This window comes from Balaenoptera physalus (assembly GCF_965194825.1).
Source record: "Balaenoptera physalus genome assembly, contig: SUPER_7_unloc_2, whole genome shotgun sequence".
NCBI classification, from domain to species: Eukaryota; Metazoa; Chordata; class Mammalia; order Artiodactyla; family Balaenopteridae; genus Balaenoptera; species Balaenoptera physalus.
This window is the reverse complement of record NW_028126533.1, coordinates 434086-458526: the sequence shown is the minus strand read 5'-3', so window position 1 is coordinate 458526 and position 24441 is coordinate 434086. Positions and strand designations below refer to the sequence as shown.

At 38.1% G+C, this 24441-nt stretch overlaps 1 protein-coding gene across 6 annotated transcripts in view; it reads right to left on the bottom strand.

Moving 5' to 3' along the window:
- The window catches only part of LOC309665266 (low-density lipoprotein receptor-related protein 12-like), a 146105-nt gene that overhangs the window by 97234 nt on the left and 24430 nt on the right, over positions 1 to 24441 (bottom strand). For 3 of the 6 annotated variants that reach the window (XM_082478894.1, XM_082478895.1, XM_082478893.1), the window contains one exon: positions 11580 to 11690. The exons of 2 other annotated variants lie outside the window; for them this stretch is intronic. The gene's annotated coding sequence lies outside the window, so the exon portion shown is untranslated. Of the gene's footprint in view, positions 1 to 11579; positions 11761 to 24441 lie in introns of those variants that run through there. One more of the 6 variants, XM_082478892.1, reaches the window with a different exon arrangement.

Genomic DNA, 24441 nt, shown 5'->3' with positions numbered 1-24441 from the left:
TTAAAGCTCACAAATTCTTTAAAACTCAAATTCTTTCTAAGATTTCCTCATTTCCTGCAATCTTTATTCCAAAATTCCAAAATTTCCTCTCAACCAAAAGCACAATGTCTTTTCCTTTGATCCACATCTTAAGCATGCCACAACTCTGGCTGTTCTGTAATGCATTATTAAACTTTTTATTTTGAAATAATTTCAGATTTACAAACGAGTTGCAAAGATGGGATAGGGAGTTCCTGTCTACTTTTTACTCAGTGTGTCCTAATGTTAATATCTGACATCACCATGGTATTTTGATCAAAACTAAGCTATTAACACTGGTACAATGGTAACAAAACGACAAACTTTCTTTTGATGTCTCCAGTTTTTCCACTAACTAACTCCCTTTTTCTGTTCCAGAACCCCACATTGCATTTAGTCACCTTGTCTCCTTAGTGTCTTCCAACCTGTGATAGTTTTCAGTCTTTCTTTGTCTTTAATAACAAGATTGATCACCACCCAACACCTCCCTGCTACTTCTACTGATTTGTGCAAAGGTCCCATCTAATGTTTGATGAATGATAAGTCCTTCTGGGTTCTAGCTGAGGGTTAACTAACAGTCCCAAGTAACATTACTCTGCAACTGCCTGTAATTTTATAATAATTGCCAAAAGAAGTCAGAAATTAGGTGTTGGCATTTAGCTGATCATTTTAACTTAAAGGTTCTACATTTGAAGTTTTATATGAATCAGTTTCAATCTCTGCGAAACTGCTAAATGTCCTGTATTCTTTGTATCAAGGTTGTAAAGAATGTACTGAAGATACTTCTTCTTTTTGCATTTCACAATCTTTCTCTGTCATCTTTAATCTCTCTTGAAGCAGGAAGTACCATCAACACGGGCACCACATGTACAGAAACGCAACAGAGTAAAAAGCGTCAGCATGCTTCCAGCATCTGCCCTGGGACCAGCCTCTCCCACAGATGCAGCCACGTCTCTGTCAACCACTCTTCACCATCTGCAGGTAATCAACCTTGAACATTTCATATTCCTTACCTGTGGTGAGAAGGTGCTACTGGTATGCAAATTAAGCTATCTGATTAAGTAGGTACTCTGATAAAGTAATGAAACTGCAGAATTCCCTGTGCTGCAAAGCAATTCATTTCAGCTGGGTAACACAGCCACGGCGTAATCCCCAGACCCCTGTAGGGTGATGATGTTGAATTACTGTGCATTCGCCCATGCACGCAGTCCACCGGGGTAGATGCCCTTTTTTCTAATGACTGGAAAAAGTGGGAAATGCACAAATGTAACCTGAGGACTGTTAGGGAGCCCCGAACAGTTTTACTGACGGGTAAGGGAGATCACTGCTCTGTAATGGAAAACAAAACAAAATACACTGAAACAACATTAAAGTGGGTACGCTTGAGCACAGCCGCCCCACCAGCTCTTAGCTGCAGAGCAGTGGTTCTGAAACTGATCAGCCTGCATTATTCAATGTTGCAAATCTTCAGTAAATTCCCCCTGGGAACCAACACCCCCTGAAACAGAGCCCAGGGATTTGCAATTACTGTTTTGGAGTCACCAGTGCTGAACCCACAAGAAAGGCACTTGCCCTCCCACCCAGCTCTTCCCCTGACCACACCACAGACTGTCTTTTTCCATTGTCACCGTCCTGTCTCCTACCTCAGCCCCTTAGTTGAATGAAGTGTCACAATTCATACAAAGGAAAACATGTCCAGAGGGTCTAACTTGCACAGAACAAGGTTCCACAGCTTAGGACACTGAACACAAAACATCCCTCCCAGCAAAGTGTGATAGGTATGCTTTAGGGCTGCAATGAGAATTCAACAAGAAGCTGTGTTAGAGCATCTAGCACAATACTTTCTCTCCCATACATGATAGCAAGACGGGAGACAGTCATGGTGAAAGAGGGGTGACATCCAGAGTGTGGGGCATTGCAGTCTTTTCATTACTGAATGGCCCGTTACCTGCCACTTTATACTAGATAAAGGAGAGAAAATGAGGAAAGCCAAAACTTGTCACAAGCATGTGATGTGTTCAGGACCCTTCCAGATGCTCTAAGTGCTACCTCACAACTCCTCCATGCACCCGGCAAGTGGGACGGGTGTTACAGTCTCTGCTTTGCAGACAAGCAAAAAACAATCATTTTAGGTTCGGGTGAGGGTATTTTATAAAAGCTTAGCTCCCTTTTCATTCTCTACCCCTTCTAAGAACATATCCCTGTGATTTGTCAGTTATTCAGTATTGTTTGCTTATCAATACCAGACTGTCTTTTATAGTGATATACTGGCAGATATATTGGAAGGTTTCTGTCTCTAGTTATCCCTGTGTGACTGTTTCCCCCACCTTTCGTTGGCTCAGACACAGGCAGTGACTTGTGTCTTTGGGGAGAGGAAAGGCTGAACAGGAAACTCTCAGCTAGGGCCTTAATTATTCTGGTCACTGATCAAGATGAAAATGACCCCTGCCCCTGGTGGCCACGGGGCATGCACTGTCATAATGAGCGTCAGCTTTGTGTAGAGGGGGAAATTACCCAGAGGTGGAAATTACCCAGAGGTGAAAAGGAGAATAGCTCATGCCTTCTTCAAGTTGGAACAAGGTCCAGAGCAGAAAGATACCGAAGGGAGCAAAGTCAAGTGGGATAATCTGAAGTGAACAGACTAACCTATCTCCAGGGCATCTAAATGTCAAGCAAGTAAATGGCTAAATTGAAATTGTAACCAAGGGAAGTTTCCCTCCAAGATCTTCATTACATTGTCTCAAATGGGAACTCATCAAGCTCTGTGTATTTCTTTCCTCACTTAAATGCATCTTAATTCACAGAAAACTCATTCCAGATTCCAGGCGGGGCTGGGTGAGTGGGGAGAGGGTGAGATAAGCAGGAGTAACAGATGTTCCCAGGAAAAAGGGGCCATAGGGTGGCAGGCCCTGGGGATGCTCCCTGACCATCCCACTCAGAGATCTCTGGGATTTATATATTGGTGTTTTTGTCACAACCCTGCCTACATTGCTGAGGGAAATTTAAGCATTTGCTCCAGCTCTGATTTCTTAAGGAGCAATTCCAACTATCTACATATACCATTTCTGGCTATCAGGATGTAAAAAATGCAGAAATCCTCCCTCTGGACCTGTCTAGGTAACCTCTGATTCCCTTTCTGCTGTGCTTCCTGCAGTCTGCTAGCAGCCTGAGCAGGAGACAACAGGTAGCTTTCCAAAAAGTGCATCCATAATGAAAAAATCACACAGAGCTGCCTAATTGTAAAACAGATTCCTGTACTAAATGCAGACATACCCTATAATGGTTTTGTAAACAGACAATTTAAAATTAAAAAAAAAATAAGTGTATACTTGTTAATTTGTGATTCAAATTAAATGCCAGTGATATTAAAGAAAAAAAGTACAGTGTGACTGTTCACACGTGACTCCCTTAAGTTCTGTGTGCAGTGTCCCGAGGGACAACTTTCAATGCCCTTGGCAATTAACATTCATCGCTGCAGCTCTTTCTGCATAAAATAAACAAAAATCCATTGCTACTGTGTGTTTTGTTTTGCTTCTCTCATAGACACTCCTGACCAAGTTTTAAAGAAACACACAGTAGCGAGGCATTCAGATCTGAGTTGATCTCAGGCTTTGCAGTTCTTATGTGTTTGAAGTTCTGTATTGACAAGACTATAAGATGATTTTGCTAATTTCTCACCTTAGAAGTAAAATACGAATTGCCCAGCAAGCCTATAAACCATCCGAACATGTACTAAGTACCTCATTCATGACTGAATAAAATGTATGACCAAGTTTATTTGTGCATCTCCCGTGAAATCTTCATGTTTATGAGAGATGCAGCTCTGAGATCTGGTCTAATTCTATAAAAGCATCATTGTGCATCTTTCAGAGGCCCCCTGAGTTATTCAGAACAGATATGATTCCAGATCATTCTTGAGGCCACTCAGAATAGCTGCATCTCCCTCTGATATGTAGAGAACAGTGGGGAATCCAGGATGCCCAGAAGGGCAGGAGGCCAGGCGTTCTGCTCCAAGGCCCCCACCACTTCCCAGGAACACACCGTTACTCTTCTTAAGGCAAGAGCTCCTTTTTCTTTTTAATTAAATTCAGTGTAGGATCATGTCAGGAAATGCAAGGGTGAGATGCTTAGAAATAAAACCATGAGTACTAAAATTATCCATCCATACTTGACTGCTCAGTTAACCAGAAGCCTTTGGAAAAAAAGTCCATTAATGGTAAAACTTACATTTTCTTTAGTGATGTTATGTAGCTGAATTCATTACAATTTGTAAGCACACTGTGAAAGCCTTGGATAAAAAGAGATATGTACAGACGAGCTGCTATACAAAATAGAGTAGTAAAATGAGAATGCAAAAAGGATGAGGTCTGAGCATCACAAAATGTAAATACTACTGACAAAGGTGCATTTTTCTGGGGTGTAGGCATTCATCCCCAGCAAAGTATGGCATTATTTTGTGTCGGAGAAAAGCCTGCTCCACTGGATTTCCTTGGAGGAAACATGGCAACAAGGGAAGAGTCTACTGCAAGGATCACAGGACAGAGAGAACAGGGAACCCCTGAAATACCATCTTCCAGTCAGCCCCTAGTCCAGAAGCTCCTCATTAATGTTCAGAGCAAAGGTGGGAGTAGCTGACCACAGGGTCCACTGAGATATTCCATTAGCCTTTGCCACTGGCTGTGGCCTTCCTGGACCAGTCTCTGTGCCACAAGTTAAACCAGAAGTTCAAGACTCCTGTGTGCTTTGATCATTAGTGATCCCAGATGCCTCATGAAAGGTTGCTAATTGAACCTCACCCCTTTGGCAGGATTGAAGGTCACCTCACTTGGTACGTCTTTCATCAGTGACTCCAAACAAGAAAAAGGGAATATCCCTACAAGAGGCAATGTAATTGCATTGGATGAGTAAAGCAATATGTGATGGGACAAAATATATCTCCATAGGGATGCCAATAATATTTATTAAAAGTGGAGTAAACAAAGACATCATGGTGTATGTCAAGGATACATACTGTTAAATAAATAACTTTCATGAACATTTCTGTATATTATACATGATACAAAAGTGAATTATTTTGGAAAAGAACAGAGTAGAATTTGCTAGACAACTATTTTTGAATTTGGATAGTGCTTAGAAGGGCTTCCACATATCTTTTGGGAAGTTGCCAAGTACGTCATAGGCAGTACTTACTTTTGGAAAAATACTATGGCAAAATTGTGGCCACCATAAGATACTTACTGGGCAGATAATAAACACAGACATAATTTTGCAAGGATAAACTGTTGTGTTTTTCATTCCTCTCCGGTAAATCCTGTTAGCCGGTGATCATTATCCCATGAAGCCCTAGCGAAGCCAGGGAGGGCAAAGACCAACTAAGAAAATAGGAAACAGGACGTGTGATGTCTCCCTCTTTGGCAGGAAGAAGAGACGGGAACCCAGACGATCGTGGGAAAGAGAGGAAATGGAGGAAGGGTAAAAGGTGGTGGGAGGGTGATTCAGACACCTTGCTCAGGAGCGAAGTCCCAGGGGGATCAGAAAAGTGAGAGGAATAAGCAAGCTGTGGAAAGGCTTTGTCTTGGCTTCCATTTGGAATTTTGGGAGATCACCTTGTAGGGGACTGTGTAGTCATTACTAACGGTTGCCAACTATTTCCCTTCTTCTACCTTCCAGGCACTTGGAGGATTGCGATTTCCACGCCCCCTGGTGGTTGGGTGGGGCTATGTGACCAGCTCTGGCCAACAAGCTCTGAGTGGAAGTGATAGGTTACCTCTGGACTAAACTGCCAGGACAAAACCATTTGACGATCTTTTTCCCCTTGGTACGGTGAACCAGACTGCCCACAGGCCATCAAAAGGGGGCACAGAAGTGAGATGAGAGTCTGACTGGATCTGAACAGAAGGTCAACTTGGTAAAGGCAGATTAAACCTGTAACCAAGGCTGCTCAGGCTGGAAACCAAATGAGACTCATGGTCAGGCTTCAGGGAGGCAAGAAGTGACATCGCAAAGATCCCTTCCAGGAGGGACAATGATCTGTTCCCTGGGAACACGGTCTTACCAAGAGGTAAATCCGCCACAGGTTTCAGGAGCAGGTGCCAAGTAACCCTCAGCGTTAAAAGCAGACAAACTCCCTTCAGCAGATAGCAATGAGCTGAGCCGCAACGTGAGAAGCCCCACCATCCAGCTCCATGAGGGCACCAGCCCTTCTGTAAACCCAAACACTGTCTTGGAAAGAAGCAGGAACAAAGAAATCTGAGCATCCCTGGAAGATGTTCACCCATTCAAAAGAGTCCACTGAATCCAAAAGAGACTGAAGATTGCCTTATTCTGGGGGTAGTGCTATAATTTGGGCTACTTGGTAGAGAGAAATGACAACATTGCCTCCCTGAAGGTTGTTGACAACGCTGAAAAACACGTTTGGTTTGTTCTGGTTTGTCTCATCTAGCATCTTAGGTTCTATGGAGGTAACCTGGAGACTCCAGACCTTGAAAAGGACCATGGGAAAATCTGAGCAGATGAGTTCTGTGTGACAACTGTACGGCAGGGTCTGCACGAACCCTGGGATTTGGGGGCTTCTCCTCTCACATGCTACCATCATGCCGTGATTTAATAAAGTTGCCTGGTCACCAAGACAGTGCTCTGTGCTTTAGAACATGGGTGTATTTTACATGGATGCTATTACATTTGGCCTGTCCACTGCACTCAATACCCACAGTTGCATCTGCAGGATCATTTGTTAAGAAAAATCGGAAAAAGAATGTGTCTTGGCCCTAATAGGTCTAAAAACTTTTAGGAAGCACAGATAAACAGAATGAAAAATCTGACATCCAGAGGCAAAAAGTCCCCAGTACATTCATATGCCTTTATAAAAATCTGGTTTGCAAGCCCTTTTATTGCCATCTGAATTGCTCAGACTAGTATTTGGGAATACTGACCAGTTCTACCAGGCACCTAGCCTGTGAATAAAAGATAGAAATACTGGAGAACTACGATTTTATGAAAAAATATGAGGGACAAGTTTATTATTATAAGATTTGCATCAAACATTTTTGATGTATTCAGTAATATTCTGATTTATATCGGGAGTTGATATACGTCTAGATATTTTAAATTATTATTCACTCTTTCCATTTTCTAACATTTCTTTGTAAAAAACAGTGAATTTTACATCACAGCTTATTTGGGATATTGCAGAGTCCAAATAATCAGACGTTCCAGGTTATAAGAAAATATTTAGTGTCTGATGCCCAGGCCTAAGCATTTTCTGCTAATCGAATCATGTGTATTTATTTCCTGCTAAAACCTGGAGTATTAACTTGTACTAGTAAATGTACTTCCTAAAGTGAGAAATAAATATCTTAACGCTGAGAATTGTTGCTAATATGCTCAGCCATCAATTGTATTGGGAGCATTAGACAAAATCTTTCCTGGCTCCACCAACACATAAGTCTGTTGTGAGGAAATATGATCAATGTCTCGGTACGGGAAAGGTGAAGAATTACAAAGAGAAAAGAAAACATCCAGTCAGTTCAGCTTGTCTCCATCTACTTTCTGTTTGCAATACACAATATAGTAATCTGATATGCCATTTTTGATCAAGTTAAATTTAAAGCAGTCTCATTTGCACTGTCAGTGATGAGTGGCTTGCCGCATTAGAGGGCGTGATTTTCAGCATCTGGGCCATGCATGGAGTTGTCCCTCTTTCTGGGGATGATTGTTTATGCAAGCACTTTGGGGGAACAAAAAAGGAGAACAAAATGTGTGTACACTTCCTCCTAATCAATCTCAATCAGCTCTGGCCAGACCACTCATCTCACCACCACACCTGCGGTGACTAAAGAGGACACGTCACGTGGCTAAAAAGAACATGTTATCCGGAGTTGGAAAGCAGCATCTGAAATGCTAAAGCCAGTTTCATGAAGGGTCACCTACAGTAACAATAATTGTAAAAACAAAAGGTTATTTTCACATGCAAGATCTAGAATGAAAGTCCAGCGTGGTTTACTCTAAGGTAGTTTTTTTACTTTTGGTTTTGGTTTTTTAACTTTTGTTTTGAATAAACTTGGATAAACTGCATAAAGTTCCTTTAGGAGATTTTTGAGAAGAAAAAAATGAAGTCAATATTATAGCATGTTCTTATTTAGAATACACAGATTTCAGCAATCTTGATTTTATATGAGAAATATTAGGTCACTTGTAATTCTAGGAAATATCAATTTAATATTGATGGAAACAAATTCAGCTAATATGAATAGTCAAACCCAATTTGACTGTAAAGATGTAAAGTTTCAAGAACTTTACATTTTTATGTAATGGCATCAATTTTCTTGAATAGGTATATGAATACATGTACGTGTCTGTGGTTTACCCCTTAAAAAAAATCCATCAGTTCTGAAAAATTATACATTCAGGCATTTCCAGTAATTTGTGTTTCTCTGTATAAAAAGGTAAGGTGTATGACCTCAGAGGGGATACTTTGTTAAATGTATTATCTGGAACCCAATCCCAGACTTCAAAATGGGAATGCTAGAGGAACCAGACTAGAAATTTCAAAAGTAAACTCCAGGAGCACTTAGTCCAATGTTGAGTGATGATACTAGCCCATTACTATCTCTACAATAACCAACACTTCCATTAGGGAGCTCACAGAAAACACTGGCAAACAGGTGGTAACATGCTCAGGAATCATGGTTTTCAAAGATGCAAGGTCTGCATCTCTCTGCTTTGGCCCACCTGTCCCTAGAAACGCCTGGATCCCTCCTAACTTCTCTGCTCATTCCTCTTAATATCCTTCATAGACTTCTTTCTTCTATTTATTGCAAAGTCTTTTCTAAGAAATATTTTACTACTTTTCATAAATTAATAGAAAACAAAATAAATACATAAACTGCATAAGTAAAAAATATGTAAAAGAGAAAACATGAAATGTGCAATAAGTTCTAGTCAATTAATTAATATTTGTTATGTGTTGAATCAGTGAAGTACTTTAAAATCATAAAATGCCTTAAAGTTTGAATTATTTGGCTTTGGGGGGTTATACAGTGGGTCAGATTTATATATATGCACACACATACAATCAAAAATTATGTATAGACTATTCTCTTACTACCTTTATGTATCAGGTAGATGAATTGATCAGCTGCTATGTATAAAGTTCTTGGTGGAAGCTGTGATATTTGAGACATTTCTAATTCTTAATGAACATTCTAGAAGCGCAATGACTTATGGGCAAAATAAGAAACTAGGGGTGTAAGACAGACCACCTTCTTTAAAACTTCCAAATACCACAACACAGACCAAGGAAATTTTAACCATACAATCAGGGAGTCTAACATGATTTTCCTCACTAGATCACACACAAAATATTCCAAAAAGCTAAAACTACTATATATGAAGAATCATCGCCCTCATTATATTCATCCACATTTCATACTATCCACATTTTACATCATAATCATCTAAACTAAAGTGAACTAATATGTTCTCCAGCATTTACCAAGGCAAAGGAAACGTCAATAAAGACTCTGGGATGCTGGCTTTTAACAGAAAACACATATAGATAATCCTTCAGAAGGAATATTGATAAATTGTGCTGTCTAAAGCATGCTTTAGAAATGGGTCTGAAATCAGGTGGTAATATCTAGGGATATTTAGTGAAATGTACACTATATGCAATCAGAGTAGCAACAACCATGAAAAAAAAACCCTCATCAGTTGATTGCCACTCTTAAAATAATTAATTTAAATTTGCAAAGAGAGTAGTTTAAATATAAAAGATAAGCTTTGTACTTACCATTTTATAATGATGGCTTATAATATTCTGAGTTATTAGTTTTTTAATTAAATATAATGGAAATAAGTTCATCTTAAGCTTCAGGATTTTCCCTTCTAATGTTTCTAAACTTCCCAGTGCCACCATATTGATAGCACTGGAGGCCTGAATCATAAAGATACTCTACACATGCAAATTAGAAACACAACACACAAGCCCCTCGGGCCTCTTTAAACTAATTAAATATGGCTTATTTAGTTTTTACAATTTTAGGGAAACCACTGGAAAGTTTAGATGTTAAGCTGATATTAGAATAACCACCAGACCGAAAATGGGTAATTTGATAACTGATCTCATTGAAATCTGGTTTCAATGAGAATATATTTTTACTGGGGTGCTAAAAATGATTATGAATGATGCTTTGAGGAGTAAATATCTGGCCACAAAATGCTTTTTCCTGGGAAAAGACCATGAAGGTGGACAATTAATGGACATGCCTTCCCATCCTGAGCTCACTGAATTTCTTCACCTGTGTTCTTACTCTTCCCTGCCAATCGATTTGATCACTTACTAGGTTCCCAAATTTGATCCTTAAGGACACAGTAAAGTTCAAGCTAGACTTTAACTCTGATCTTAGAAATGTCAAAGAAAGGGAGGAAAACACTCAATTCCTTAGTAGTATCTCCAGAATTTACAGCAGTGCGTTTACATGGGACACAGTTAATTTTCACTTTTACTTTCTGAATTCATCTTTCATTTAAAAAATCTATCCCTTAAAACAGTAGCAAAACAAAAGCAGAAATAGAGACACAGACGTAGAGAACAAATGTATGGATACCAAGGGGGAAAGGGGTGGGGTGGGAGGAATTAGGAGACTGGGATTGACATATATACATTATTGATACTATGTATAAAATAGACAAGTGATGGGAACATACTGTATAGCACAGGGAGCTCTACCTAATGCACTGTGGTGACCGAAGTGGGAGGGAAGTCCAGAAGGGAGGGGCTATCTGTACGGGTGTGGCTGATTCATTTTGTTGTGCAGTGGAGGCTAACACAACATTGTCAAGCAACCATACTCCAATAAAAGTTAATCCAAAAAAGTAGCAAAGCATTTGAATTTGAAGTGTATGTATTCACTTATTTAATCCACTGAATTAGTATTTGTGCAATAGAAGAGGTAATTCACTCGACAACATTCAAGTAGCAAAAATGGACCTTTCCAAAAAGTAAGTCATTAACTCCCTTCCCACTAATAGGAAGGGAATCTTTATTTTCAGTAGCAGCCTTCACCTGGTCTCCTCCCAGGCCAAGTCCTGGGAATGGAGTCATTTTCCCATGACATCCTTTGGCAGCTTCACATCTTGCAAACATCAGGCTTCCCCAGTGGCCGCAGCACTGGCTCCTTCTTGTGTTGTTTTAGTTATTCATGACCAGCGCACTTGACTAGTCACCCTTCTGTCGCCGGTCCTAAAACTAAAAAGGGATGATAACCCTGGAAAAAATCTAGACTCCAATAATTCCCTTCTCATAAATCTTATTGCTGATCATTTGCTGGCAATCAATAGGGAAGGAAGATATCAAAACAAACCAAACAATGGATCATAAGCAAGAAGAAAGCTAGCAGAGGAATACTAGCAGATATGATGAACCTGCTGCTTTCTTCAGTTTCATTAAACTCAATATAATTAAGTTTTGACCTATAAGAAGGAATATGAACTAAAAATGAAAATAATTCTCTCTGGGAAAGAATCAGCGTGGATTGACAAGAAGACAGCTGCAGACTCACCGTCTCTGCGATTAAGGCTTGCGAAGCCAGGGCCGTGGCTGCTGGACCGCTCTGAGGAGCTGCTGAAGGAAGCCCGGGGCAGGGCAGACGCCAGAGGAGCGTCACAGCTATCTGGGGGGAAACACCACGTGCGGGTTAATACACTGATTAAAGCTTTCCTGTCCTCTCTTCCTCTCTTCTTCCTTCCCTCTTACTTTCCTTTCCTTCCTATTTCTCTGCCACCCTCCCTTCTCTTCTTCCTTAATTTCCTTTCTTTTTAGTTAACAGGCTAGGAAAATGCTAGAGCCTGTGACAAACATGGTACTCGTACCATGGCCAATTCAAAGCTATCAACGTGATGTCACTGACCAGGAAGTTGGAAAAAGAATCATTATATAGTATTTTCACCACGCCGACACAAGGTATGTAAATAACCTCAAGAGCACTGATAACAGCAAGATGACATAAAGTAGGAAGTGGTGAGTTTTCAGAATGTATTACTTTTGTTTTAATATGATTTAATTAATTATGTTTATGTCATTTAATTTTTAATAATGATTGTATTTTCATGCAAAATTCATGAAAAGTTAATGATTGGCTCTTGCTAGCTGCTAAAAATTGGTTCCAGCACGTCACTCCTAAATGGGAAAATATTAAAAGTATTTCCTTGAAAATCAGAAAGAACACTTTCACAGACACCACCGTTCCTATTGAACATTGCACTGAAAGTCCTATCAGTACGTAAGAGAAAATTTAAAAATTAAAAGCACAAAGTTGGATAAAAAAGAGCAACCGTTATCGTTTCCAGATGATACGATTATGGAGGTAGAAATTCTGAAAGTCATTGGCTAGCTTAACAATTCATTATACAAAAGCTGATAGTATTTCTAAACTTATCCATAGTTAGAAATTAAATTAAATAGAATAGCAAATACTAACAAAACATATAAAGTATCTAAGAATGAATCTTACAGAATTTGCAGGACATTTATGGAGATTATTATAAAAATTGTATTGAAAGACATTAAAGAAAAACTACATAAATTCAGACTACAATGATTGCAAATAGGAAGACTACTTTTAAGGTACTGGTTTTCCCTAGCTTGATCTAAAGATTCATTAGAAGTTCAATCAAAGCTCAGGAGGGTTTTTCACAGAACTTGAAGCAGTGAACCACACAGCTCAGGGGTTCTTAACGTGTGGTACAAATATGATATAGGGGGTCTGTTGAGATGAATAGAAAAAAATTACATCTTTATTTTCACTAACCTCTAGCTAAAATTTAGCATATTCTTCAGTCACAAATGTAGACAAACCAGACTATATTCACCAGTGCCCGTGCATATGTTACCAACATAAGTTACAGATATTTTAATAGCAATCGTTGTCACAGACATATAGAAATATTGTTTATGGTCCCCTTTACTTCAAAATAACAGTATTTGTTAAAGTCACCACTAGATCTTGTTTTTGAATGCGCTAATAACTAAGAAGACACTATGTTACAATTTCTAGTACATTGATATCAGCATTTCAATATAACTATTTACTTTGTAACCCTATGTATACATTTTATGCATTTACAAGCATTGCTGTGAGAAGGGGTCAGGCTTCAGCAAAGTGCCCGAAGGGTCCTTGGCACAAGGAAGAGCAAAGAAACACCCGTTGTGAGTGTGTGCACTGCAAGTACAAAGCTGTTGAGACATTACTGGGGTATTATTAGCCATTCAGAAAATTCCAGAAGATTGGGATCATCCACAATCCACAGTCAGCTGTGCTAACTCGAATGTTAACGTGACAATTTCTCAGGGGACAATTTCTCTGCCTGTTGAGCAGACCAGGCCTGCATCATTCCCCCTTTAGGTAAAGGGGTCCCAGGGATCTAAGTAACCTGCTCAAAGTCACAGAGATGGTTGAGGGTAAGTGAAGATTATCTCCATCAACTGTTTAGCTTGGGAAGCCTGCTCCTTTCCCAGCCTCCCCCACCCCCCCCCCAGCATGGCTTCCTTTCTGAGTCTCCCCAGACGCTCCCCACTCAGTCCCCTCTGCTCACATCTTTCTCATCTCACCGTATTGGGGTCTCTCCTTTCTGGGTTGGAAACAGTGAGGACCAAGTGTAGATTCTGGAGCCAGACAGGGTGTGGGCATGACATTTACCAAGCTGCCTACTCTTGGGAAGTCACTGGCCCTCCCTAAGCCTCAGTTACCTCATCTGTACAATGAGGATGTCACACAACTGAATCACACAACTGGACAAAGGGGAATCACACAATTCATAGGGTTTCTATGAGGATTAATAGTGTTTGCTTTTATTATTCTCAGTATGGTAAGACAAGTCATCACATAAGCTTCTTCCAAATATTCTATAAGGACGTTTTCCCTATAGAGAGATATAGAAGGCAGCATGCAACGTTCCAAGCCATATTCTCATTTTTTATTCTTTCCTCAAAAGAAGGCATATGAATCTTAGTCTTTAAAAAAAAAAAAAAAGAGTAAGATGTACTCGCTCTTATGAAGTCATCTTTGCCTTTGAGAAACAATTTTAAAAGTGATCATTTTCTTTACAACCCTAATTGGTTGTTCCAATTCACTTCCACACAGTCAAATTTGAGAATGCACGTGATCAAAAAACGTGACCATGTCCAATAAGGTACTTGGAAAAGAGCGGCTCTGTGTTTGGACAGTGTTTTCAGTACATTCACTGTGTTTTTAACTAAATTACATTCAAGTAAGGTGAAGTCTCAGATGCCACCCAAAAATCTCCTTAACCATTGTTTTCAATCTGAAATGTCTATATTTTATACTACGATTCCTGGAGCCAAAATTGTTAAGACACAATTTAATTTTCTTTTTCTGGAATCATGAAAAAATATTTGATTTCCACTGAATATTATTCTTATCAATAGTCTGATACATACTATTTCTATCCAAAAAAAAAAAAAGATGAATCCTGAAATGCTTCAAAGCTACAACAATTATTCATAAATAATTGTTTTTAACAAACGAGATGGCAAAACAACTGAAAAGTACAACTATTTACCACTTAGGGGGAAAATGAGGTGAGTACAAGTAATAATCTTGTAAGAATTAACAAATGAAAATAGACAGATAATATTACAGTTCAATAGGCTAAAGCAAGTTTATTTCTCTTCATAATAACACTCATATTAAGAAGAAATTATTCTATGAAATAATCTCAGTTTTGAAATGCACTTATTCCTTCAAAAGTTCAAATGTACTCAGAAGCTCAAATGTTCTCAGAAAAGCTTAGGAACTCTAAAGGGAAACTGATGAGCCATTGTAACGTGTCTTATAGAAAATACAGACACACCTTAATTGTTCATGATTTATGTGTGATTCAGATCAGAGTGCTCGGAACAGCCTTGTGTGCATGCTTCTAGAATAAGTTCTTATGTATTAAATGAGCAAACATTGTCTCAGTAGTTGTACCTATTGTAACATCATTTTAATCAATGGCCTATTGTTTGTCCTGCCAACAGAACAGCTTTATACTGAAATTATTAAACAATATTTCAGCTTCTGTTTTTAAAAATTATATATATATTCTTTTCTCCAGGTAAAATCTTAGAAATTTGGAACTTCCCATAGCTGGGGAAAACATAGTTGCCTTAATCCTCTCAATCTAAGTGACACTATCTGAGTGTTTTCCAGACCCTTGACCTCCTCCTAAAACTACTTAAATCTACCCCCTCCATAAATAAAAAGCAGTCCCAGACAAACCTCTTTGGATTACTACAGCTCCTTGGTGATGCATGCTCTTAGTTTCTTCAGAACTTTCAAATCCAGTTTATACACAACTGTATATAAATGGCATCTTTTCAATATGCATTATGTTCTAAAGTAGACTAAAAATTCCTCAGCAAAGAAAATGTCACTTTACTGAATTCATTGAGGAGCTCTAGTAGTTATCTGGTAGCACCTTTAGGATTTTCTATGTCTACTATCATATCATCTGGAAACAGTGACAGTTTTACTTCTTTCTTTTCCAATTTAGATTCCTTTTCTTTTTCTTCTCTGTTTGCCACAGCTAGGACTTCCAAAACTATGTTGAATAAAAGTGGTGAGAGTGGACATCCTTGTCTTGCTCCTGATCTTAGAGGACATGCTTTTAGATTTTCACTGTTGAGTATGATGTTAGCTGTAGGTTAGTTGTATATGGTCTATATTATTTTGAAATATGTTCCCTCTAGGACCCTTTCTGGAGAGTCTTTAATCATAAATAGGTGTTGAATTTTGTCAAAAGCTTTTTCTGCATCTATTGAGATGATCATATGGTTTTTATTCTTTAACTTGTGGTGGTGTATCACAGCCATTGATTTGCAAATACTGAAAAATCCTTGCATCCCTAGGATAAATCCCACTTGATCATAGTGTATGATCCTTTTAATGTATTGTTGGATTTGGATTGCTAGTATTTTGTTGAGGACAGATGAATGGATAAAGAAGATGTGCTACATATATACAATGGGATATTACTCAGCCATTAAAAAGAATGAAATAATGCCATTTGCAGCAACATGGATGGACCTGGAGATTATCATACTAAGTGAAATAAGTCAGACGGAGAAAGACAAATATCTATTAAAAAATTTAAAACAATAATTCAAATAATTATTTTAATAATATAATAATAACCTTCCAAAACAGAAAGCACAAAGTCCAGAGGGCTTCCCTGGTGAATTCTGCCAAACATTTAAGAAAGAAATCATGCCATGTCTCCATAATCCCTTTTAGAAGATAGAAACAGAGGAATACTTTTTAACTTATTCTATGAGGCTAATAGTACCATAATACCAAAACCAATCACAGATATTAAAAGAAATGAAACCTACAGACCAATATTTCTCATGAACACAGATGCAAAATCCTCAACAAAATATTAGCCATCAAATCCAACAATGTATAAGAAGAATTACAGGGAATTCCCTGGCAGTCCAGTGGTTAGGACTCCATGCTTCCACTGCAGGGGGCCCGGGTTCAATCCCTGGTGAGGGAACTAGGATCCCACAAGCCACACGGTGTGGCCAAAAACAAAATAATAAAGTAAAATAAAATAAAAATTTTAACAGATTTTTAAAAAATAGAAGAAGAATTACATACTGAAACAAGTGGAATTTGTCCGAGGTATTCAGGGCTGGTTCAACATTCAAAAATCAGTTTATGTAATCCATCACATCCACAAGCTAACAAAGAAAAATCACATGGTGCTATCGATAGATGAAGAAAAGCATCTGACAAAATCCAACACCCATCCATTGTAAAAACTCTTGGTAAACTAGGAATAGAGTTGAACTTTCACAAATTGATAAAGAATATCTACCGAAAACTTACAGCTAACACCACACTTAATGGTGAGAAACTGGAAAGTTTCCCCACTAAGATCAAGACTAGGCAAAGATTTTCCCTCTCACCACTCCTTTTCCACATCCTACTACAAGTCTTAGTTAATGCAATTAGACAAGAAAAGGAAATAGAAGGGATACAGATTAGGAAAGAAATGTCTTTGTTATGGATGACAAGATCATCTATGCAAAAACTCCTGGAACTAATAAGTGGTTATAGCAAGGTCACAGGATACAAGGTTAAAATACAAAAGTCAATTGTTTTTCTATATACCAGTAATGATCAAGTGGAATTAGGAATCTGAAACACTATGCTATTTACATTAGCACCTAAAAAATATAAAATACTTAGGTATAAATCTAACAAAATATGCATGAGATCTATATGAGGAAAACTACAAAACTCTGAGCAATTAATCGAGGAAGAACTAAATAAATGGAGAGATACTCCATGTTCATGGACAATACTCAATATTGTCAAGATTTCAGTTTTTCCCAATTGATCTATAGATTCAAGGCAATCTCAATCAAAATTCAAGCAAGTTATTTTGTGGATATCAACAAACTGATTCTAAATTTTATGTGGTGAAGCAAAAGACCCAGAATAGCCAAAACAATATTGAAGAAGAACAGAGTGGTAGGAATGACACTACCAGATTTCAAGACTTACCATAAAGGTACCGTAACTAAGACAGTGTATTGGCAAAAGAACTGACAAATAGATCAGTGAAACAGAACAGAGAGCCCTGAAGTAGACCTACACAAATATAATCAATTGACCTTTGACAAAGTAGCGAAGGCAATACAATAGAGCAAAGATAGTCTTTTCAATAAGTGGTAATGGAACAAATGGACTTCCATAAGCAAAAACATGAATCTAGACACAGACTTTTTACCCTTCACAAAAATTAATTCAAAATGGTTCACAGATCTAACTGTAAAGCACAAAACTATAAAACTCCTTGAAGATAACATAGGAGAAAATCTAGATGAACTTGTGTTCTGCAAAGACTTTGTAGATACAAAGCCACGATCCATGAAGAAAAGAACTGATAAGATGGACTTTATTAAAATTAAAAATTTCTGCCCTGCAAAAGACAGTCAAGAGAATGAAAACACAAGCCATAGGATGGGAGAAAATATTTGCAAAATACACATCGAACAAATGACTTTTATCCAAAATATGCAAAGAACTCAAACTTACCAATAAGAAAACAAACAACTCCAATTAAAAAATGGTCCTAAGCTGACTTTAACAGACACTTCACCGAAGAAGATACACAGATGAGAAAGAAGCATATGAAAAGATGCTCCACATCATATGTCTTCAGAGAAATGCACATTAAAACAACAATGAGATACCACTACACTCCTATGAAAATGGTCAAAATCTGGAACACTAATGACACCAAATGCTGGCAAGGATGTAGAGCAACAGGAACTCTCATTGGTGGTGGGAATGCAAAATGGTGCAGCCTTTTTGGAAGACTGTTTGGCCGGTTCTTACAAAACTAAACATATTCCTACATGCAATCCAAAGTCTGTTCCTTGGTATTTACCCAAAGGGGTTGAAAACTTATGTCTACACAAAAACAGGCACAAAAATGTTTATAGCAGCTTTAGTCATTAAACGCCAACACTTGGAAGCAACCAAGACACTTTTAGTAGGGAATGGATAAACAAACTGTGGTACATCCATATAGTGGAACATTAGTCATAAAAAGAAATGATCCATCAAGCCATGAAAAGACACAGAAGAAACCCAAATGCATATTACTAAGTGAAAGAAGCCAGTCTTTAAAGGCTACATACCATACGATTCTAGCTAGATGATATTCTGGAAAAAACAGAAGTGTGAAGCCAGTAAAATGATCAGTGGTTGCCAGTGTTTAGATGGGAGAGAGGAATGAATAAGAGGAACACAAGGGATTTTAAGAGCAGTGAAACTATTCTGTACAATAATATAATGCTGGATACATGTCATTATACATTTGTCCAAACCCACAGAATGTACAACACCGAGAGTGAAACATCAACTATGGACTTGGGGTGACTATCATGTGTCAGCACAGGTTCACCAATTGTAAAATAAAAAAAGTATCAACACCACTCTGGAGAAGGATGCTGGTAATGGCAGAGGCTAAGCATGTGTGAGGGAAGGGGGTATATGGAAAATCTCTGTACTTTCTGCTCAATTTTACATAAACCTAAAACTGCTCAAAAAATAAAGTTTATTTTTAAAAAAGGGCAGGGGGGCTTTCTCTTTATCAACTACCCTGAGTATTCACTTAAAAATAAGTGCTATGATTTAAATAACTTACTGAGAAAGAAGAGAAACTTTCAGGGTTTTTTTCCCCCAGTTATACATCCTGGAGCCCATTTATAAAACTTAGTTCTATCCCTTCATGGTTTTAAAATTGTGCAAGGGTGTGTGACTCTACCAGCCTTCAGAGGAATCAAGTATCTGGAGGGAGAATGGCTGTAGTTTCTCATGGATTGTCCTGCTTCAGCACCCTAAGCAGACAAGGATTTAGATCTGTTTTAAAGGTCAATTTTAATTATCCCAATTATTATTCACTCATGACTGCTGAAAAATTATATTCGACAAAAGGAACAGATTCCCAGTGGTGGGAGTGTTTCTAAAATTATAACTTGTGCCAGTTTAATGAATCATACTGCTTCTCATACAGGAACAGCACTTTTTTTTTTTTAAAGAACCACTATTTATCTTTATTTCTTCAGCTTCCATCACAGTGCCTGGCACATGGTAAGCATTTGATAAATGTTTGCTGAATTAAATTGATCACAAGTCCGAGAGCAACTTTCTTAAATCTCCATATCTAAGTTATATTTCAACCCTGACATATATTGAGCTTAAAACATTGAAACAGCCAAGTTCATCCTAACAGAAAACTCATGCGGTCTTAATTTCCAGGCTGGGTGTGGGGTAGGTATGTGACAGTGGGACCCAGGAAAATATAGATAGAGAAGAGGGGTTCTCACTAATAGGAAGGGACTGCCAATGAAGTATTCACTTCAGAAGGCATTCTCATTCCTGCTTAAACAGGGCATGTCAGTAAAACTCAGCAATCCAACACACTCAGATATTTTTCAAAAATAATTCACAAATGGAAAGATGAGAACATGTCTGTGTTAGAAGTAACATCTCTAGATTTATCAAGATTGTATAATTTTGTGCAATGAAATTCAGGGGAGAAATAGACACAGCAGTTTTTCAGACACTGATACCCAAGGGGCAATTCCCCATCTCTGCCCCTGAAATTCTGATTTAGTGAGAGGATTTATTTATGTACTTAAGGCAGACACATTCTGTTCTTCAGAGAAGGAAATGTACAACACTCGGGACAGGAGCTGAGAGATCTCTGCAGCGGATGAAAACTTCAACTGTGCCAGGAGAGACCCTCAACGTGGCCACCAGGAGTGTGCACTAAATTGCAGTTTTCATATGAGTAGCCCTGGTATCTGTATTATGTTCTGTGGTTATTAAACCAGAATTGGAGAGTTGGGCAGTGTAAAAGACATACTTTCAAAAATCTGAAGCCCTATCACGCTAGTGCCCAGAAAGATGCACTTGGGAAACTCAGCTGTTGACTCATATTAGTATTGATATTACTTTAAATATTTAGTTTAAAAAGGCTTTCACTATCCATAGCTCATTAACTGGAAAACTTCCTTGCTTGTATATAAATCTGAAATATCCATTTAAGGGGCAAAGTCTAATATTCCACACAACTTACTCAAATTGTTGAAATAGTCACAGAGCAATGAAATATGCAGTTTTGGGGTGACGTCAGTATCATGATAGTGTGAATCGTTCCTTTTTTCTCTCTCTCCTTTGATTTACAACTATTAGGACGTCCATAACCAGAAAAAAAAAAAAAAAAGCACCTATCCACAGCATACAACGACATCCAAGGGATCCATCCACCTGTGCATCCAAAGTGGGTGGACTGGACCATGGAGTAGGTAGCAGGGATTGAGGTAAGTGGCTGCAGAGCTGGTGGCAGGAGGCTGTGACAGCACAGAAGGCGGCTGCTGTTCTGGCAGCGAGCCAGCACCACCTTTCTGGCAGAGGAGCTGGAGGATGAAGGCAGTGACTGGAAGTCTGCCCAGCCACGTGTGTTACAGCTGGCGGGACCAGTTGCTCTCTCTGAGGAGAGACTGCAGTGAATGGGCAGAGGGAAAGGAAAGGTAAGTAGACAAAGAGAACTGAAGTCAAATGTCTCCTGCTGTCTGCCCCTGGAGGCAAGGGGACCGACACCCCAAGGACCCCTGGGACACCGCCCCCATCCCAACTTGAGGATACCTCTACAAGGCCATGGACACCCACAAAGCCCCAAGTGCTAAGTACACACACCTCCCCCCTGCGCCCACATTCTGCCACCACGCGTTGTTTTTGTTGTTGTTGTTTTTGTTTTGTTTTGTTTTAACTGTGTGGGTTCCCAATCTTAGAAGCCGCTAGTTAACGCTGGTAAGAGAAACCAAAAACTTGTGCCATAGCGCCACCTTCTGGAAAGGAAGGCTCCTAGCTACGAACCTGTTGCATTCTTAGGATCAAAGTAAACAAAGTCTTACCTAAATAAAAATGGTGTTCCATTTTTTATTTAGGGAATCATGGTAATACGGTATCGCAAAAAAAAGAAAGACAATTTTCCAGTAGCCAAACCCAAAGGTATGGAATATTGTGATCTAACTGATAAAGAGTTTTAAATAGCTGTTACGAAGAAATTCAATAGAAAACTCATAAAGGCAATGCAATGATATTAGGAATGAAAATAACAAGCAGAAGGAATACTTTACCAAAGAGATTAAAATTCTAAAAAAGAATCAGACAGATTTCTGGAGCTGAAGAACTCAATAAATGAGATAAAGAATGCATTACAATGCACTGGAAATAGAGCTAATCAGGTAGAAGAGGAATTAGCAAGCTCAAGGATAGAAATATAGAAATAATTCAGGTGGAAGAAAAGAGAGAGCTAAGATTTTTAAAAAGTGAAGCCTATGAGAAATATCTGATTCTACTGGAAAGGGAAACGTAAGAATAATGGGCATCCCAGAAGGAGAAGAGAGTGGGAAGGGGACAGAGTTTATTTAAAGCAATAATAGCTGAGAAATTCCCAAATCTGGGGAAGGGATGAATATACAGATCCACGAAGCTAACAGAATATCTTGTTATCTCATCACAGAAAGACCTCCACGACACATTTTAATGAAGCTGTCAAAATTCAATTATAAAGAAGCAATTTTAAAGGCAGCCAGGGGGGAAAAAAAAAAAAAAAAGACAGCAACCTACAGAGGTAGCCCCTTTAGGCTACAGTAGATTTCTCAGCAGAAACTTTGAAGATCAGGAGATAGATAGTGGAATGACATATTCAAAATATTGAAAGATAAAAATTTCCATCTAAGAATATGTGGCAGTTATCCTTCAGATATAAAGGAGAATTAAAGCCTTTCCCAGACAAACTAAAGCTGACGGAGTTTACCACCACTAGACCTGCCTTATGAGAAATGTTGAAAGGAGCTCTTCAAGCTGAAACAAAAAGACAAAAGTACACAAAACTCTGATTAAGATGATAAATACTCATAATTAGAATACTGTAAATCTTTTCTAGAACACTATATTAAATTCTTAACTATAATATAATGGTTAAAGGAAAAGAGCATTAAAAATAGCTATAGATACTACAACTTGGTAATGAAATCACAGCATAGAGATAATTTCTAACATTAACAATATAAAAGGGGAAGAGTAAGCAGATGAAACCTTTATAGGTGAATGAAGATAAACTGGCATCAGCAGGAAAGGGGCTATTTTACCTGTAGGATGTTTCATGTAAACTTCATGGTAACCACAAGCAAAAATCTAGAGCAGAAACATAAACATAAAAAAGGGGAGAGTGAGCAAATCACCATGGAAAACCACCAACTTATAAGGGCAGACAGAAAGAGAAGAAAAAAGGAACAACAGAGAGACAAAATAAGCAGAAGGCAAAAGATAAAATGGCAATAGTAAATTCTTACATATCAATAATCACCCCTAAATGTAAGCAGATTGAACTCACCGATCAAAAGGCACATAGTGGGTGGATGGCTGAAAAAACAAGGTCCAACTCTATGCTCTCTACAGAAGACTCATTTCAGCTCTAAAGGCACATAGGCTCAAAGTGAAAGGATGGAAGATGATATTCCAAGCAAATAGAAATGAAAAGAAGGTGGGTATAGCCATCCTTGTATCAGACAAAACACACTTCAAGCCAAAAAAGGTAAGAAGAGACAAAGAAGGTCAGTAAAGGGGTCACTACATCAAGAAGATATAACAATAATAAATATGTACGTTCCCAAAACCTGATCACTGAAATATACAAGTATGTAATCATAGATATTAAGGAACAAATAGACAACAATGCAGTAATTGCAGGAATTTCAATACCCCACTATCAGCAATGGATAGATTGTCTTGACAGAAAATCAACAAAGAAACGTTGGACTTGAACCACACCTTAGAACAAATGGATTTAATAGACACATATAGAATATTCCATCCAACAGTAGCAGAACACACATTCTTCTCAAGTGCACATAGAACATTCAGGCTGGATCATATGATAGGTCACAAAACAAATCTTAGCAAACTTAAGAAGACTGAAATCATATCAGCTATCTTCTGTGACCACAATTGGTATGAAACTAGAAGTCCACAACAAGAGGAAGATGAGAAGATCTACAAACATGTGGAAAGTAAACCCACGTCTAAACAACCATTGTGTCAAAGAAGAAATAAAAAAGGAAATAAAAAATATCTCAAAACAAATGAAAATGAAAACACAACCTATCAAATATCATGGCATGCAGCAAAAGCAGATCTGGGTGGAAAGTTTATAGCAATAAATACATTAAGATGTTAGAAAAATCTCAAGTAAACAACCTAACTTTATACCTCAAGGAACTAGAAAAAGAAGAAAAAATTAAGCCCAAAGTTAGCAGAACTAAGGAAATAGTAAGTATCAGAATGCAAATAAATGAAATAGAAACCAGAAAAACAATAGAAAGGATCAAGGAAACTACAAAATGTTTCTTCAAAAAGATAAACAACATTGACAAACCTTTAGTTAGACTCAGGAAAAAAAAGAAGAGTCAAATAAATAAAATTAGAGATGAAAAGAGAAGACATTACAACTGATACTACAGAAATACATAGAATCATAAGAGACTACTATGAACAATTATATGCCAATGGATTATACAACCTAAAAGAAATGGATACATTTCTAGAAACACACAACCTACCATGACTGAATCAGGAAGAAATAGAAAGTAGGAACAGACCAATAATGAGTAAAGACACTGTATCAGTAATTTAACAATTCCCAACACAGAAAACTCCAGGACCAGAAAACTCCCCTGGATAATTCTATCAAACATTTAAAGAAGTAATACCAATCCTCCTCAAACTCTTTCAAAATATTGAGGGGGAGAAAACACTTCCAAACTTGTTCTAT